Source organism: Dermacentor silvarum, chromosome 1 (assembly GCF_013339745.2).
Source record: "Dermacentor silvarum isolate Dsil-2018 chromosome 1, BIME_Dsil_1.4, whole genome shotgun sequence".
In the NCBI taxonomy this organism is placed as follows: domain Eukaryota; kingdom Metazoa; phylum Arthropoda; class Arachnida; order Ixodida; family Ixodidae; genus Dermacentor; species Dermacentor silvarum.
In genome coordinates, this window is record NC_051154.1 from 435,377,334 (window position 1) to 435,383,885 (window position 6,552).

A 6,552-nucleotide genomic window follows, 5' to 3' on the forward strand; every position below is an offset into this window, starting at 1 on the left:
GGAAGCTGATTTAGTTGCGTGCATGCGCAGTGGGGAGACCCATTTCCTTACTGCGGAGCACCCTAGGGTTAGGTGCCCCTGTTCGAAGCCATTTTAAGCCTCTGTGTAGCGAGCTTTCGATGCATGGACAATGCGAACACATTGCTAAAACAATCCGCCTTTTGCATTGCGCTGTGGCGCCACCTGGTGGCCTCCGCGAGAAAGAAAATGTACGGCGTCGGGGCACCGCGGGACGCAGAGGCACGCTGCAAGAAGCGAGCTCAAGTAGTTTAGTGCATTTGTCAGTTGTAATTTTTGTTTTGTGTGACTCGCCGCTTCCTGGACAGAACGCCGACGCCGGTGAAGATTCAGGCGCGACTTAAAACTGCAAGTCGTCGAAATATGATGAGTCGGATTTTGTGCACCTACGCTTATAAAAGCAGTCACCGTGCGATGTGCCTCTGAACGAACACATCGCAAAGTAACGCGACTGGCACAGCGCCTATACGATTGTATTCCTATTATTCCTATTTAGTCGTATACCCAATATGAATCCAAACATGCTTCGGAAGTTGAAGAGCGCGAACGTGAGCACTCGCCAGCCGCCCACCTCACGTTCAAGCTGGGATCGATTCCGCTCAGCGGAGGTTAGCCATAGCGTAGCAGCCGAGTTCATGCAGTTGCCACTGTTAGACCTGCACTGAACGTACGCCAATAGGATGATAAAAGCTGATTTTACGGCTGTCTTATATATATCAAAGATATATATATATATATATATATATATATATATATATATATATAATATATATATATATATATATATATATATAAGTATGCCACAAGTGACTTAACCCTAACAAACCCTTAACAGTTCTTTTAAAAAAAGTTCTCATTACAGGACTGAGTTTGGAAAGGCAGGTCGATATCGCAACGTGAAATGTTACTGCGTGCCGAAGATGCCGCCCGAGTCCAAGGACTTCAAGCCGACACCCGAGGCCGCTAAAAGCAAAGTGCCGGCACTTTAAATAAAGTTTATTTTTCTTCTATGCGTGTGTTTAACATTGGGCGCACGTGCAGCTGCTGCCACTCTGGTTACCTGTACTAAGCACGCATTTTCGTTGGTTTTAAGGTGATGCTCGAGGTTTCCATGTCAAATTGCAAACATTGAATATAGGTCAATTACTTGTTCAAAATCCACGTAGATTTGATGGTGCAACTACCAAGAAAGGGCGCTAATTGTTTGCACTGCGTCTTTTTGTGAAGACTGATCGTGCGTTCATATCCTATTTATTACGAGTTCCCACGGTTACTTGCATTCGAGCGCGAATGGCTCCATTTCCGGTACATGTTTAGGAAGGCACCAGAAAAACATACTCTTCACAATGAGACGCAGTTCTCTGTGTTTGTATCGCCAATTTGGGTGCCCACATGCTGGTGTATGTTTGTTGTTACCGTAACTCAATCGGTACTCTAAAAGCGATCTAGAAACACATTATGCCAGGTTACAGAACGAATAGTCAAAGGTGCCATCAGAGTCGGGTGCAGCTAGCCTGACTAACAATACCGAAACGAAAAAATGGTGGTTTGCTGGTTGTGTTGGTAACGCATCTTGACGTGGGCAGCCCGAAACAACAGAGACGAACTGAAAGAAAAGAGAAGAAAACACAGACACAGTACAAGGTCCATGTTTTCTTTCCTTTCGTCTCTGTTGTGTCGCGCTGCCCACGTCCCGACTGAAGGCATGTAAGAAATAAAGCTAAGAAAGAGGATTGCGCAACGCAGTTGAAGCGAAGAGATTCGTCCCAACACGCAATCGGGTTACGGTGGGCTCTACTGCATTCCACTGCAACGCTCAACCTATGCTCTTACAAAAAAGAAAACGGATGAGACAGCAGCGAGCGACTGCCCCACTGACATGTTTTAACGCGGAATTTTTCTGAAGTCCTGGAATTCCGTGTTGCACTTCAGGACGGCCCAAACACCATGAAGGAGACACCGGTCTGGCCGCAGGTCCCTACCCCTATGTAAACGAAGCACGGTATGCACTGACAGTTGTGCAATATGACGTGCGTGGTCTCTCCACGGTGAGTGCGGCGAGGTGATGGCAAGGAGTCCGGGCAATGTGGCTGACATGTGCACGCATTGTCTCGACGGTGATGGGCGTCGTGATTAAATAATCTTGAGCAATGGCGATAGTTTCAGCCATTAAAGCACTGTGGGGTACTCCAAGGCATATCCTAACAGCTTGCGCCTGAATACTCTGAATTGTACGCAAATTAGTTTTGCAGGTGTTGGATACAACTGGTAGGCTGTGTCGGAGGAACCCAACAAACAACACTCTGTATTGCTGTAACATGGAATGTGCGTACACCCCCAGTTCTTTCCTGCAAGGAACTTGAAGAGATGAGAAATAGCCAACAGGCGCTTTTTCACGTGGTGGACGTGAGGAGTCCAGGACATATCTCTGTCAATCACAACTCCCAAGAACCTATGACCCCTGCTGAACGACATCGCTTGTCCGTTGATTGATATGCCTTATGCGGACATTGGCTTCCGGGTAAATGCCACCATTACGCACTTTTCTCACGTTCTCCAGTTTTTGTTTACGAAGGTATAGCATGATGTCGATGAGGACGCCTTCTGAGGCCGATGGCGAAGCTGAAGCCGTGTCACCCCCGACGTCCATATAAATATGTATTCGGCGTAGATAGAGAGTCGAACAGTGCTTGGCAGGTTTTCGATTAGTCCAATAAGGGCTAGAATGAAGAGCGTTGTGCTTAGTACTCCGCCTTGAGGGACTCCGCGGCAACTGTAATACCGGCGTGTCGGGCCATCCCCGGTGAGCACGTAGAATGATCGCATCTCTAGGTAGCTAGGAACCCAGAGATATGTCTTGCCACCAAGTCCTAGTACTTCTAGCACTTTAAGGATGGCTTCAAGGGGTGGAGTTTGGTGGTAGTCACTATTGCTACAGTGAGAATTCTGTGTGTTTGCGGGGAAGTTTCCGCGGTTTTATTACTTCTGGTTAGAATATTGGTAAATAATTTTTGTTTGTGGAAGTATGTGACGTTCAATTAGGTTGCAGATGAGCACGAAATTTTTTTTTATTTTCTGTGCTTTCAAGGCTGCCTATAACGAGAATATACAAGAGCCACATATTCTAGAGGACACCTAGGCCCAGGAAATATTTGATCTGGAGACACGGAGTAACATGACGTGGCTATGAGCGACCTACTATCTACGAGTGAAAGGAAACTAAAATTTGCTACCATACAGTACAGTGAGAGAGCCATGTATAAGAGATAGGCCGACGAGCCAACACGGTGCCTGCTGTGGATGCCGTTAACAAAGTTGGTCGGCTATGGACTGCACTAGTCGGCGGCGAAATTTAAATATGGTTACTTCGTTATGCACTAGCACATTACCGAGAACACGACTAATAGTACAATACAAATGGTTACATGTTTGCGTAATTTAATCTTAGTAAATCTAATAGTTTTTCAAAAATAGCAATAATAACTCAAGACGACTTCAAAGTATGGTAACCTTTGCTCTCATTCTTAAAAGATGTGCCGTACACTTTCTATAGTTTGGTCCATTCGAGAAGTACAAGCGCCGCCGGCTCGAAGGTGTGAGCACAGTGATCGTTTCTCACGATGCTAAGCTCCGCAAGATGGCTGGCCGACCCTGAGGAAATGCCGAAGATTTTAGTGGACACTTTTTTTTACACACAGTCACATTGCTTGTGCAGTAATTGACAAAGCCTGTGAAATTACAAACTGCACCTGCATTCGCGTATTGTATATCTTGAATATATCTACAGATTCCACAGCTGCCTTGGTTTTCCACAAAAAAGTAGAAAGTTACCTATCATGAAAGGGGTCCGGCAAGAAGACAGAAGTTCTCCAATGCTATTCACTGCATGCTTAGAAGAAATATTCAAGCTATTAGACTGGAAAAGCTTGGGAGTGAGGTTCAAGGGCGAATATCTCATCAATCTTCGGTTTGCAGATGATATTCCCCTGGTCAGCAACATCGGGGACTAATTATACCAAATGATTGAGGACCTTAACCCTGAAAGTGTAGGTGCGGCGTTGAAGATTAATATGCAAAAGACAAAGGTAACGTTCAATAGCCTGGGAAGTGAACAAGAATTCAAGATCGCTAGTCAGCCTGTAGAGTCTGTAAAGGAGTACGTTTATCTAGGTCAATTACTGACAAGGTAGCCTGATCATGAGAAGGAAATTTACAGACGAATAAAGTTAGGTTGAAGGGCGTATGGAAGGCATTGCCAAATCCTTAACTGGCAGCTAACCACTGTCGCTGAAAAGAAAAGTGTACAATCATTGCATTATACCGGCGCTAACATATGGGGCGGAAACTGGGAAGTTAACAAAGAAGCTGGAGCACAAGTTAAGGACCGCACCAAGACCGATACGACGCAAAATGTTAGGCCTTACGTTAAGAGACAGGAAGAGACCGGTGTGGATTAGCCAGCAAACGTACAGTACAGTGAGAGAGCCATGTATAAGAGATATACAAACGACTTCAAAGTACAAGACGACTTCAAAGTATAGTAACGTTTGCTCTCATTCTTAAAAGATGTGCCGTACACTTTCTATAGTTTGGTCCAGTTAAAAAAACACCGAGAATATTGTTGCGTGTATAAATAATGTGTGCGTACTTGTCAGTGACATGGACCAAGTCCCAGGAGCAATCGGACAGCCGGTGCTAATCGTATTGTGGATCAAGTTGTTGTCATTGTTGTTGTGGTTGTTCCAATCTCTCCCCTTTTTTTCAAGAAAACTTATATCTCTTTCTCTCTCCTCTGGTCGTCTCCCCCAGGGTGCTTCTGCTTGGCTAATGAAAAAGCGTTTTGGCTTTCTTAAGATACAGACGTCCTAAACACAGTATGATTTGTTCTTTTCGAGCATTGTTTTGCTCCTTTTATATTGTTGTTTCGTAATCTGCTCTGTATTTTATTTTTTTATTTTAACCACTGATTTTACCCTTTGTTCCATTTTTCCGATACCTGATTTCTTGTATGAACTTCTGCTTAGTTTTCACCCTAGAGAGATATAGAGAGAAGTTGAATGATGCGAAATGCAGAGGGGTCGCCCGGAGGTAAATTCCCCTAGCCAGCTACTCCGCGTTGGGGGAACGAGAAGAGGGAAAGAAACAGGGAAGACAGAGGCGCATGATGGATGACGATGACGGCCGAAGGAGGATGTAAAACATATGGCGAGCAATTTCGCATGCCCAAAGCCTACAGTACAGGCCCGTACTCTTCGAAAAGTTCAGTAACGCCTGGATGGCCTTGAAACTCGATTGAGCGTCTGGCCAAGGGCCTAAAATAACGTCCTCCGTCAACGGTGGGCTGTCGAGACGCGTAAGCTTATCCTTCGACCTTTCACGCTCTTACACGTACTTCGGGCAGTCACAAAGCACATGACCTATTGTCTCTTTACATCGCACAACTCAGAGTCTGGAGACTCGGTGCGTCGCATGAGGTGCACGTATCCGCACGTAAACGCTACCCCCAGCCTTAGCCTGTGCGGAAGAGTTCCACAGACGCGTTGAATTTTCGGTGGTAGCCTAAATTTTATGGTGGCGTCCAATCTCTCTAGTCGTCTGTGTCGATTATCCGGATTGTCGAAAATCATTTAGTGCAGTGTTTGTCAAGCATTTTAGTATACTAATGACTTAAGCTTTGATTAGGATCATCTTGAATTTCTATCGACATGTTTCCATCCAATAAACAGTTGTCAAGAAAATGATAACATGTGTATTTTCGCGTTTTGTAACAAAAGGTGTTCAAGAAGTGGCACTTGCGATGACAGCAACAGCCCTGGGCATCGCATGGGCAGAATCGCTGGCGGCCTGTGAAAGCAACTGCTCGAAAATCGCGATGCGAAGACCCGTGACTGCACCGATTTCTCCCGCTCCGATCGTAACATGTGAAAGCCTATAGACGTCTTGTACGAGTGCGTGATATCTGCACCTTCAAAGTTTCCTTTCGATTTGATCTCGCTGATTGTCAATTCAGGAGTAATCTGTGACGTCCCTTTGTTCCTGCTGGGTTCACCACGATCCGACATTTAGTTCTTGTGAACAGGGGGAGGTCTGGTTTTTGGACACCAAAAGGAACCCCAGTAGGATTAGCAGCTTGGACGTAATAAATTACTGAATATATATAGTATTCTTGGGTGAGCATGGCTCGTGGATAAAAAAATATGAGAGAGTAAAGTACTTTGTTGAATGCGCTATCCAAGTGCGGGTCCGCGCAGAAAAGGGGGACCCATGCACTCATCAGCAAAGCCAAGAAGTTTTAGGTGCCGGTGTAGTTGCCTCGTAATATCTAACGAGGAGTCCATTAGTCCCCATGTGCAAGAGCCACGTCTTCTGAGATTATAATCATCATCACCACAAATGTTTGCAGCATCAGTGAACAGCCCTCAAAGAACGCGTGCACTCGCGCTCTGCATGAGCCGCAGGTGGACACGCGCTACGTCTTCATCTTTCATTCTTTCTTTTCGAGCCAAGGCGCTACAACGCAGCTATGGACAGGCA